This window comes from Rhinolophus hipposideros (assembly GCF_964194185.1).
Source record: "Rhinolophus hipposideros genome assembly, chromosome: X".
Lineage (NCBI taxonomy): Eukaryota > Metazoa > Chordata > Mammalia > Chiroptera > Rhinolophidae > Rhinolophus > Rhinolophus hipposideros.
The window spans coordinates 43,341,035-43,353,534 of record NC_138046.1 but is presented as its reverse complement, the minus strand read 5'-3'; positions in this window follow the sequence as shown (position 1 = coordinate 43,353,534).

Genomic DNA, 12,500 nt, shown 5'->3' with positions numbered 1-12,500 from the left:
TAGGGTTAGGGTTGGTGTTAGGGTTAGGGTTAGGGTTAGGGTTCGGGTTGGGGTTGGTGTTAGGTTTAGGGTTAGGGTTAGGGTTAGGGTTAGGGATGGTGTTAGGGTTAGGATTAGGGTTAGGGTTAGGGTTAGGGTTAGGGTTAGGGTTAGGGTTAGGGTTAGGGTTAGGTTTAGGGTTAGGGTTAGGGGTTAGGGTTGGTGTTAGGGTTAGGGTTAGGTTAGGGTTAGGGTTGGTGTTAGGGTTAGGGTTAGGGTTAGGGTTAGGGGTGAGGGTTAGGGTTAGCGTTAGGGTTAGCATTAGGGTTAGGTTTAGGGTTAGGGTTAAAGTTAGGGTTAGGGTTAGGGATAGGGTTGGTGTTAGGGTTAGGGTTAGGGTTAGGGTTAGGGTTAGGGTTAGTGTTAGGTTACCCCGAGCACTACCCCTCGCCCTAGGACTACGCCTAGCACTACCTCTGGTCCTACCCCTACCCCTGGCCCTACAGCATTCCCTACCCATAGGCCCACCTCCATCCCTACTCCTAGCCACAGCTCCCACTCCTTGTCCTAGGCCTACTCCGAGGTTTACCCCGACACCCACCCCTTGCCCTTTGCCTACCCCAGCGCAACGCCTACCTATCCCAATAGCCCTACCTCGGGCCCTAGACCAACGCACATGCCTGCCTCTAGGTCGAGGCCTAGAACTTGCCCGTCGCTGACAAGTACACCTTGCCCTTGTTATGGTTAGGGTTAGGATTAGGGTTAGGGTTAGGGTTAGGGTTTAGGGTTAGGGTTAGGGTTAGGGTTGGTGTTAGGGTTAGGGTTAGGGTTAGGGTTAGGTTTGGTGTTAGAGTTAGAGTTAGGGTTAGGGTTAGGGTTAGGGGTTAGGGTTAGGGTTAGGGTTAGGGTTAGTGTTAGGTTACCCCGAGCACTACCCCTCGCCCTAGGCCTACGCCTAGCACTACCTCTGATCCTACTCCTACCCCTGGACCTACAGCTCCCCCTACCCATAGGCCCACCCCCATCCCTACCCCTTGCCACAGCTCCCACTCCTGGCCCTAGGCCTACTCCGAGGTTCACCTTGACACCCACCCTTTGCTCTATGCCCACCCCAGCGCTACGCCTACTTCTCCCATTAGCCCTAGCTCGTTCCCTAGACCAACGCACATGGCTACCTCTAGTCCGAGGCCTAGAACTTGCCCGTCTCTGACCAGTACACCTTGTCCTTGTTAGCGTTAGGGTTGGGGTTAGGGTTAGGGTTAGTGTTAGTGTTAGGGTTAGGGTTTAGTGTTAGAGTTAGGGTTAGATTTGGTGTTAGGGTTAGGGTTAGGGTTAGTGGTAGGTTAGGGTTAGGGTTCGGGTTAGGTTTAGGGGTTAGGATTAGGGTTAGGGTTAGGATTAGGGTTGGTGTTAGGGTTAGGGTTAGGGTTAGGGTTAGGGTTAGGTTTAGGGTTATGGTTAGGGTTAGGGTTGGTGTTAGGCTTAGGGTTAGGGTTAGGGTTAGGGTTAGGGGTTAGGGTTAGGGTTAGGGTAACGGTTAACGTTAGGGTTAGGTTTAGGGTTAGGGTTAGGGTTAGGGTTAGGGTTAGGGTTAGGGTTGGTGTTAGGTTTAGGGTTAGGGTTAGGGTTAGGGTTCGGGTTGGGGTTGGTGTTAGGGTTAGGGTTAGGGTTAGGGTTAGGGTTGGTGTTAGGGTTAGGGTTAGGGTTAGGGTTCGGGTTGGGGTTGGTGTTAGGGTTAGGGTTAGGGTTAGGGTTAGGGTTTAGGGTTAGGGTTTGGGTTAGGGTTGGTGTTAGGGTTAGGGTTATGGTTAGGGTTAGGGTTGGTGATAGGTTTAGGGTTATGGGTTAGGGTTAGGGTTAGGGTTAGGGTTAGCGTTAGGGTTAGGTTTAGGGTTAGGGTTAGGGTTAGGGTTAGGGTTAGGATTGGTGTTAGGGTTAGGGTTAGGGTTAGGGTTCGGGGTGGGGTTGGTGTTAGGGTTAGTGTTAGGGTTAGGGTTGGTGTTAGGGTTAGGGTTAGGGTTAGGGTTGGGGTTTAGGGTTAGTGTTAGGTTTAGGGTTGGTGAAAGGGTTAGGGTTAGGGTTAGGGTTAGGGTTAGTGTTAGGGTTAGGGTTAGGGGTTAGGGTTAGGATTAGGGTTAGGGTTAGGGTTAGGGTTAGGGTTCAGGTTGGCGTTGGTGTTAGGGTTAGGGTTAGGGTTAGGGTTAGGGTTAGGGATAGGTTACCCCTAGCACTACCCCTCGCCCTAGGCCTACGCCTAGCACTACCTCTGGTCCTACCCCTACTTCTGGCCCTACAGCTTTCCCTACCCATAGGCCCACCTCCATCCCTACTCCTAGCCACAGCTCCCACTCCTTGTCCAAGGCCTACTCCGAGGTTTACCCCGACACCCACCCCTTGCCCTTTGCCTACCCCACCGCAAAGCATACCTCTCCCACTAGCCCTACCTCGGGCCCTAGACCAACGCCCAGTGCTCACTCTAGTCCGAGGCCTAGCACTTGCCCGTCGCCGACCAGTACACCTTGCCCTACAGTTAGCCAGAGCACTAACCCGTGTCCTACGAAATCACCCTGGACCCACACTTACCGCACACTAATCCAGCCCTACACCTGTTCCGAGTCATAGGACTACACGGAGCCCTCCCGTGACACCTACCCCTAGCCCTCGGCTAACCCCTACCACTACCACTAGTCCTAGGCCTAACATGAGCCCTAACCCTAACACTGCTCGTTGGCCTCTGCCAACCACTAGCCCTGCATCTAACCCTACCCCGAGCACGACCCATCGCCCTAGGCCTATGCCTAGCACTACCTCTGGTCCTATCACTACACCTGGCCCTACAGCTCCCCCTACCCATAGGCCCACCCCCATCCCTACCATTTGCCACAGCTCCCACTCCTGGCCCTAGGCCTACTCCGAGGTTCACCTCGACACCCACCCCTTGCTCTATGCCCACCCCAGCTCTACGCCTACTTCTCCCATTAGCCCTAGCTCGTGCCCTAGACCAACGCACATGGCTACCTCTAGTCCGAGGTCTAGAACTTGCCCCTCTCTGACCAGTACACCTTGCCCTTGTTAGGGTTAGGGTTGGGGTTAGGGTTAGGGTTAGTGTTAGGGTTAGGGTTAGGGTTTAGTGTGAGGGTTAGGGTTAGGGTTGGTGTTAGGGTTAGGGTTATGGTTAGGGTTAGGGTTAGTGGTAGGTTAGGGTTAGGGTTAGGGTTAGGGTTAGGGTTAGGGGTTAGGGTTAGGGTTAGGGTTAGGGTTAGGGTTAGGGTTGGTGTTAGGGTTAGGGTTAGGGTTAGGGTTAGGGTTAGGGTTAGGTTTTTGGGTTAGGTTTAGGTTTGGTGTTAGGGTTAGGGTTATGGTTAGGGTTAGGGTTGGTGTTAGGGTTAGGGTTAGGGTTAGGGTTAGGGTTGGGGTTGGTGTTAGGGTTAGGGTTAGGGTTAGGGTTTAGGGTTAGGGTTAGGGTTAGGGTTGGTGTTAGGGTTAGGGTTAGGGTTAGGGTTGGGGTTGGTGTTAGGGTTATGGTTAGGGTTAGGGTTAGGGTTTAGGGTTAGGGTTAGGGTTAGGGTTGGTGTTAGGGTTAGGGTTATGGTTAGGGTTAGGGTTGGTGTTAGGGTTAGGGTTATGGGTTAGGGTTAGGTTTAGGGTTAGGGTTAGCGTTAGGGTTAGGTTTAGGGTTAGGGTTAGGGTTAGGGTTAGGGTTAGAATTGGTGTTAGGGTTAGGGTTAGGGTTAGGGTTCGGGTTGGGGTTGGTGTTAGGGTCAGGGTTAGGGTTAGGGTTAGGGTTGGTGTTAGGGTTAGGGTTAGGGTTAGGGTTCGGGTTGGGGTTGGTGTTAGGTTTAGGGTTAGGGTTAGGGTTAGGGTTAGGGATGGTGTTAGGGTTAGGATTAGGGTTAGGGTTAGGGTTAGGGTTAGGGTTAGGGTTAGGGTTAGGGTTAGGGTTAGGTTTAGGGTTAGGGTTAGGGGTTAGGGTTGGTGTTAGGGTTAGGGTTAGGTTAGGGTTAGGGTTGGTGTTAGGGTTAGGGTTAGGGTTAGGGTTAGGGGTGAGGGTTAGGGTTAGCGTTAGGGTTAGCATTAGGGTTAGGTTTAGGGTTAGGGTTAAAGTTAGGGTTAGGGTTAGGGATAGGGTTGGTGTTAGGGTTAGGGTTAGGGTTAGGGTTAGGGTTAGGGTTAGTGTTAGGTTACCCCGAGCACTACCCCTCGCCCTAGGACTACGCCTAGCACTACCTCTGGTCCTACCCCTACCCCTGGCCCTACAGCATTCCCTACCCATAGGCCCACCTCCATCCCTACTCCTAGCCACAGCTCCCACTCCTTGTCCTAGGCCTACTCCGAGGTTTACCCCGACACCCACCCCTTGCCCTTTGCCTACCCCAGCGCAACGCCTACCTATCCCAATAGCCCTACCTCGGGCCCTAGACCAACGCACATGCCTGCCTCTAGGTCGAGGCCTAGAACTTGCCCGTCGCTGACAAGTACACCTTGCCCTTGTTATGGTTAGGGTTAGGATTAGGGTTAGGGTTAGGGTTAGGGTTTAGGGTTAGGGTTAGGGTTAGGGTTGGTGTTAGGGTTAGGGTTAGGGTTAGGGTTAGGTTTGGTGTTAGAGTTAGAGTTAGGGTTAGGGTTAGGGTTAGGGGTTAGGGTTAGGGTTAGGGTTAGGGTTAGTGTTAGGTTACCCCGAGCACTACCCCTCGCCCTAGGCCTACGCCTAGCACTACCTCTGATCCTACTCCTACCCCTGGACCTACAGCTCCCCCTACCCATAGGCCCACCCCCATCCCTACCCCTTGCCACAGCTCCCACTCCTGGCCCTAGGCCTACTCCGAGGTTCACCTTGACACCCACCCTTTGCTCTATGCCCACCCCAGCGCTACGCCTACTTCTCCCATTAGCCCTAGCTCGTTCCCTAGACCAACGCACATGGCTACCTCTAGTCCGAGGCCTAGAACTTGCCCGTCTCTGACCAGTACACCTTGTCCTTGTTAGCGTTAGGGTTGGGGTTAGGGTTAGGGTTAGTGTTAGTGTTAGGGTTAGGGTTTAGTGTTAGAGTTAGGGTTAGATTTGGTGTTAGGGTTAGGGTTAGGGTTAGTGGTAGGTTAGGGTTAGGGTTCGGGTTAGGTTTAGGGGTTAGGATTAGGGTTAGGGTTAGGATTAGGGTTGGTGTTAGGGTTAGGGTTAGGGTTAGGGTTAGGGTTAGGTTTAGGGTTATGGTTAGGGTTAGGGTTGGTGTTAGGCTTAGGGTTAGGGTTAGGGTTAGGGTTAGGGGTTAGGGTTAGGGTTAGGGTAACGGTTAACGTTAGGGTTAGGTTTAGGGTTAGGGTTAGGGTTAGGGTTAGGGTTAGGGTTAGGGTTGGTGTTAGGTTTAGGGTTAGGGTTAGGGTTAGGGTTCGGGTTGGGGTTGGTGTTAGGGTTAGGGTTAGGGTTAGGGTTAGGGTTGGTGTTAGGGTTAGGGTTAGGGTTAGGGTTCGGGTTGGGGTTGGTGTTAGGGTTAGGGTTAGGGTTAGGGTTAGGGTTTAGGGTTAGGGTTTGGGTTAGGGTTGGTGTTAGGGTTAGGGTTATGGTTAGGGTTAGGGTTGGTGATAGGTTTAGGGTTATGGGTTAGGGTTAGGGTTAGGGTTAGGGTTAGCGTTAGGGTTAGGTTTAGGGTTAGGGTTAGGGTTAGGGTTAGGGTTAGGATTGGTGTTAGGGTTAGGGTTAGGGTTAGGGTTCGGGGTGGGGTTGGTGTTAGGGTTAGTGTTAGGGTTAGGGTTGGTGTTAGGGTTAGGGTTAGGGTTAGGGTTGGGGTTTAGGGTTAGTGTTAGGTTTAGGGTTGGTGAAAGGGTTAGGGTTAGGGTTAGGGTTAGGGTTAGTGTTAGGGTTAGGGTTAGGGGTTAGGGTTAGGATTAGGGTTAGGGTTAGGGTTAGGGTTAGGGTTCAGGTTGGCGTTGGTGTTAGGGTTAGGGTTAGGGTTAGGGTTAGGGTTAGGGATAGGTTACCCCTAGCACTACCCCTCGCCCTAGGCCTACGCCTAGCACTACCTCTGGTCCTACCCCTACTTCTGGCCCTACAGCTTTCCCTACCCATAGGCCCACCTCCATCCCTACTCCTAGCCACAGCTCCCACTCCTTGTCCAAGGCCTACTCCGAGGTTTACCCCGACACCCACCCCTTGCCCTTTGCCTACCCCACCGCAAAGCATACCTCTCCCACTAGCCCTACCTCGGGCCCTAGACCAACGCCCAGTGCTCACTCTAGTCCGAGGCCTAGCACTTGCCCGTCGCCGACCAGTACACCTTGCCCTACAGTTAGCCAGAGCACTAACCCGTGTCCTACGAAATCACCCTGGACCCACACTTACCGCACACTAATCCAGCCCTAAACCTGTTCCGAGTCATAGGACTACACGGAGCCCTCCCGTGACACCTACCCCTAGCCCTCGGCTAACCCCTACCACTACCACTAGTCCTAGGCCTAACATGAGCCCTAACCCTAACACTGCTCGTTGGCCTCTGCCAACCACTAGCCCTGCATCTAACCCAACCCCGAGCACGACCCATCGCCCTAGGCCTATGCCTAGCACTACCTCTGGTCCTATCACTACACCTGGCCCTACAGCTCCACCTACCCATAGGCCCACCTCCATCCCTACCTTTTGCCACAGCTCCCACTCCTGGCCCTAGGCCTACTCCGAGGTTCACCTCGACACCCACCCCTTGCTCTATGCCCACCCCAGCTCTACGCCTACTTCTCCCATTAGCCCTAGCTCGTGCCCTAGACCAACGCACATGGCTACCTCTAGTCCGAGGTCTAGAACTTGCCCGTCTCTGACCAGTACACCTTGCCCTTGTTAGGGTTAGGATTGGGGTTAGGGTTAGGGTTAGTGTTAGGGTTAGGGTTAGGGTTTAGTGTGAGGGTTAGGGTTAGGGTTGGTGTTAGGGTTAGGGTTATGGTTAGGGTTAGGGTTAGTGGTAGGTTAGGGTTAGGGTTAGGGTTAGGGTTAGGGTTAGGGGTTAGGGTTAGGGTTAGGGTTAGGGTTAGGGTTAGGGTTGGTGTTAGGGTTAGGGTTAGGGTTAGGGTTAGGGTTAGGTTTAGGGTTAGGGTTAGGGTTAGGGTTAGGGTTAGGGTTAGGGTTAGGGTTTAGGGTTAGGTTTAGGTTTGGTGTTAGGGTTAGGGTTATGGTTAGGGTTAGGGTTGGTGTTAGGGTTGGTGTTAGGGTTAGGGTTAGGGTTAGGGTTTAGGGTTAGGGTTAGGGTTAGGGTTGGTGTTAGGGTTAGGGTTAGGGTTAGGGTTGGGGTTGGTGTTAGGGTTATGGTTAGGGTTAGGGTTAGGGTTTAGGGTTAGGGTTAGGGTGAGGGTTGGTGTTAGGGTTAGGGTTATGGTTAGGGTTAGGGTTGGTGTTAGGGTTAGGGTTATGGGTTAGGGTTAGGTTTAGGGTTAGGGTTAGCGTTAGGGTTAGGTTTAGGGTTAGGGTTAGGGTTAGGGTTAGGGTTAGGGTTAGAATTGGTGTTAGGGTTAGGGTTAGGGTTAGGGTTCGGGTTGGGGTTGGTGTTAGGGTCAGGGTTAGGGTTAGGGTTAGGGTTGGTGTTAGGGTTAGGGTTAGGGTTAGGGTTCGGGTTGGGGTTGGTGTTAGGTTTAGGGTTAGGGTTAGGGTTAGTGTTAGGGATGGTGTTAGGGTTCGGGTTAGGGTTAGGGTTAGGGTTAGGGTTAGGGTTAGGGTTAGGGTTAGGTTTAGGGTTAGGGTTAGGAGTTAGGGTTGGTGTTAGGGTTAGGGTTAGGTTAGGGTTAGGGTTGGTGTTAGGGTTAGCGTTAGGGTTAGCATTAGGGTTAGGTTTAGGGTTAGGGTTAAAGTTAGGGTTAGGGTTAGGGATAGGGTTGGTGTTAGGGTTAGGGTTAGGGTTAGGGTTAGGGTTAGGGTTAGTGTTAGGTTACCCCGAGCACTACCCCTCGCCCTAGGACTACGCCTAGCACTACCTCTGGTCCTACCCCTACCCCTGGCCCTACAGCTCCCCCTACCCATAGGCCCACCCCCATCCCTACCCCTTGCCACAGCTCCCACTCCTGGCCCTAGGCCTACTCCGAGGTTCACCTTGACACCCACCCTTTGCTCTATGCCCACCCCAGCGCTACGCCTACTTCTCCCATTAGCCCTAGCTCGTTCCCTAGACCAACGCACATGGCTACCTCTAGTCCGAGGCCTAGAACTTGCCCGTCTCTGACCAGTACACCTTGTCCTTGTTAGCGTTAGGGTTGGGGTTAGGGTTAGGGTTAGTGTTAGTGTTAGGGTTAGGGTTTAGTGTTAGAGTTAGGGTTAGATTTGGTGTTAGGGTTAGGGTTAGGGTTAGGGTTAGTGGTAGGTTAGGGTTAGGGTTCGGGTTAGGGTTAGGGGTTAGGATTAGGGTTAGGGTTAGGATTAGGGTTGGTGTTAGGGTTAGGGTTAGGGTTAGGGTTAGGGTTAGGGGTTAGGGTTAGGGTTAGGGTAACGGTTAACGTTAGGGTTAGGTTTAGGGTTAGGGTTAGGGTTAGGGTTAGGGTTAGGGTTGGTGTTAGGGTTAGGGTTACGGTTAGGGTTGGGGTTGGGGTTGGTGTTAGGGTTATTGTTAGGTTTAGGGTTAGGGTTGGTGTTAGGGTTAGGGTTAGGGTTAGGGTTCGGGTTGGGGTTGGTGTTAGGGTTAGGGTTAGGGTTAGGGTTAGGGTTGGTGTTAGGGTTAGGTTTAAGGTTCGGGTTGGGGTTGGTGTTAGGGTTAGGGTTAGGGTTAGGGTTAGGGGTTAGGGTTAGGGTTAGGGTTAGGGTTAGGGTTAGGGTTTAGAGTTAGGGTTAGGGTTAGGGTTGGTGTTAGGGTTAGGTTTAGGTTTAGGGTTAGGGTTGGTGATAGGGTTAGGGTTAGGGTTAGGGTTAGGGGTTAGGGTTAGGGTTAGCGTTAGGGTTAGCGTTAGGGTTAGGTTTAGGGTTAGGGTTAGGGTTAGGGTTAGGGTTGGTGTTAGGGTTAGGGTTATGGTTAGGGTTCGGGTTGAGGTTGGTGTTAGGGTTAGGGTTAGGGTTAGGGTTAGGGATAGGTTACCCCTAGCACTACCCCTCGCCCTAGGCCTACGCCTAGCACTACCTCTGCTCCTACCCCTACCCCTGGCCCTACAGCTTTCCCTACCCATAGGCCCACCTGCATCCCTACTCCTAGCCACAGCTCCCACTCCTTGTCCTAGGCCTACTCCGAGGTTTACCCCGACACCCACCCCTTGCCCTTTGCCTACCCCAGCGCAACGCCTACCTCTCCCACTAGCTCTACCTCGGGCCCTAGACCAACGCCCAGTGCTCACTCTAGTCCGAGGCCTAGCACTTGCCCATCGCCGACCAGTACACCTTGCCCTACAGTTAGCCAGAGCACTAACCCGTGTCCTACGAAATCACCCTGGACCCACACTTACCGCACACTAATCCAGCCCTACACCTGTTCCGAGTCATAGGACTACACGGAGCCCTCCCGTGACACCTACCCCTAGCCCTCGTCTAACCCCTACCACTACCACTCGTCCTAGGCATAACATGAGCCCTAAACCTAACACTGCTCGTTGGCCTCTGCCAACCAATAGCCCTTCACCTAACCCTAACCCGAGCACGACCCCTCGCCCTAGGCCTCCGCCTAGCACTACCTCTGGTCCTACCACTACCCCTGGCCCTACAGATCCCTCTACCCATAGGTCCACCCCCATCCCTACCCCTAGCCACAATTCCCACTCCTGGCCCTAAGCCAACTCCGAGGTGTACCTCGACACCCAACCCTTGCCCTATGCCTACCCCAGCGATACGCGTACCGCTCCCACTAGCCCAAGCTCGGGCCCTAGACCAACGCCCATGTCTCCCTCTAGTCCAAGGCCTAGAACTTGCCCGTCGCTGACCAGTACACCTTTCCCTTGTTACGGTTAGGGTTAGGGTTAGGGTTAGGGTTAGGGTTTAGGGTTACGGTTAGGGTTAGGGTTGATGTTAGGGTTAGGGTGAGTGTTAGGGTTAGGGTTAGTGTTTAGGGTTAGTGTTATGTTTAGGGTTGGTGAAAGGGTTAGGGTTAGGGTTAGTGTTAGGGTTAGTGTTAGGGTTAGGGTTAGGTGTTAGGGTTAGGGTTAGTGTTAGGGTTAGGGTTAGTGTTTAGGGTTAGTGTTATGTTTAGGGTTGGTGAAAGGGTTAGGGTTAGGGTTAGTGTTAGGGTTAGTGTTAGGGTTAGGGTTAGGTGTTAGGGTTAGGGTTAGTGTTAGGGTTAGGGTTAGGTTACCCCGAGCACTACCCCTCCCCCTAGGCCTACACTAGCACTACCTCTGGTCCTACCCCTACCCCTGGCCCTACAGCTCTCCCTACCCATAGGCCCACCTCCATCCCTACCTCTAGCCACAACTCCCACTCCTTGTCTTAGGCCTACTCCGAGGTTTACCCCGACACCCACCCCTTGCCCTTTGCCTACCCCAGCGCTACGCGTACAGCTCCCACTAGCCCTACCTCGAGCCATAGACCAACGCCCAGTGCTCACTCTAATCCGAGGCCTAGCACTTGCCCGTCGCCGACCAGTACACCTTGCCCTACCGTTAGCCATAGCAATAACCCGTGTCCTACGAAATCACCCTGGACCCACCCTTAGCCGCACACTAATCCAGCCCTACACCTGTTCCGAGTCCTAGGACTACCCGGAGCCCTCCCGTGACACCTACCCCTGGCCCTCGTCTAACCCCTACCATTACCACTCGTCCTAGGCATAACATGAGCCCTAAACCTAACACTGCTCGTTGGCCTCTGCCAACCACTAGCCCTTCACCTAACCCTACCCCGAACACGACCCCTCGCCCTAGTACTACGCCTAGCACAACCTCTGGTCCTACCACTACCCCTGGCCCTACAGATCCCCCTACCCATAGGTCCACCCCCATCCCTACCCCTAGCCACAATTCCCACTCCTGGCCCTAAGCCTACTCCGAGGTGTACCTCGACACCCACCCCTTGCTCTATGCCTACCCCAGCAATACGCGTACCGCTCCCACTAGCCCTAGCTCGGGCCCTAGACCAACGCACATGCCTGCCTCTTGTCCGAGGCCTAGAACTTGCCCGTCGCTGCCCAGTACACCTTGCCCTTGTTAGGGTTAGGGTTAGGGTTAGGGTTAGGGTTAGGGTTAGGGTTTAGGGTTAGGGTTACGGTTAGGGTTGGTGTTAGGGTTATGGTTAGTTTTAGGGTTAGGTTTGGTGTTAGGGTTAGAGTTGGGTTAGGGTTAGGGTTAGGGGTTAGGGTATAGGGTTACGGTTCGGGTTAGGGTTGGTGTTAGGGTTAAGGTTAGGGTTAGGGTTAGGGTTAGTGTTAGGGTTAGGGTTAGGGGTTAGGGTTAGGATTAGTGTTAGGGTTAGGGTTAGGGTTAGGGTTGGTGTTAGGGTTAGGGTTAGGGTTAGGGTTAGGTTTGGTGTTAGGGTTAGAGTTAGGGTGAGGGTTAGGGTTAGAGTTGGGTTAGGGTTAGGGTTAGGGGTTAGGGTTAGGGTTACGGTTAGGGTTAGTGTTAGGTTACCCCGAGCACTACCCCTCGCCCTAGGCCTATGCCTAGCACTACCTCTGATCCTACCACTACCCCTGGCCCTACAGCTCCCCCTACCCATAGGCACACCTCCATCCCTACCCCTAGCCACATCTCCAACTCCTTGTCCTAGGCCTACTCCGAGGTTTACCCCGACACCCACCCCTTGCCATTTGCCTACCCCAGCGCTACGCTAACTCTCCCACTAGCCCTACCTCGGGCCTTAGACCAAGGCCCAGTTCTCACTCTAGTCCGAGGTCTACCACTTGCCCGTCGCCGACCAGTACACCTTGCCCTACCGTTAGACAGAGCACTAACTCGTGTCCTACGAAATCACCCTGGACCCACCCTTCCCACACCCTAATCCAGCCCTACACCTGTTCCGAGTCCTAGGACTACCCGGAGCCCTGCGGTGACACCTACCCCTAGCCCTCGGCTAACCCCTACCACTACCACTCGTCCTAGGCCTAACATGAGCCCTAACCCTAACACTGCTCGTTGGCCTATGCCAACCACTAGCCCTTCACCTAACCCTACCCCGAGCACGACCCATCGCCCTAGGCCTACGCCTAGCACTACCTCTGGTCCTATCACTACCCCTGCCCTACAGCTCCCCCTACCCATAGGCCCACCCCCATCCCTACCCCTTGCAACAGCTCCCACTCCTGGCCCTAGGCCTACTCCGAGGTTCACCTCGACACCCACCCCTTGCTCTATGCCCACCCCAGCTCTACGCCTACTTCTCCCATTAGCCCTAGCTCGTGCCCTAGACCAAAGCACATGGCTACCTCTAGTCCGAGGCCTAGAACTTGCCCGTCTCTGACCAGTACACCTTGCCCTTGTTAGGGTTAGGGTTGGGGTTAGGGTTAGGGTTAGTGTTAGGGTTAGGGTTAGGGTTTAGTGTTAGGGTTAGGGTTAGGGTTGGTGTTAGGGTTAGGGTTAGGGTTAGGGTTAGGGTTAGTGGTAGGTTAGGGTTAGGTTTAGGGTTAGGGTTAGGGTTAGGGTTAG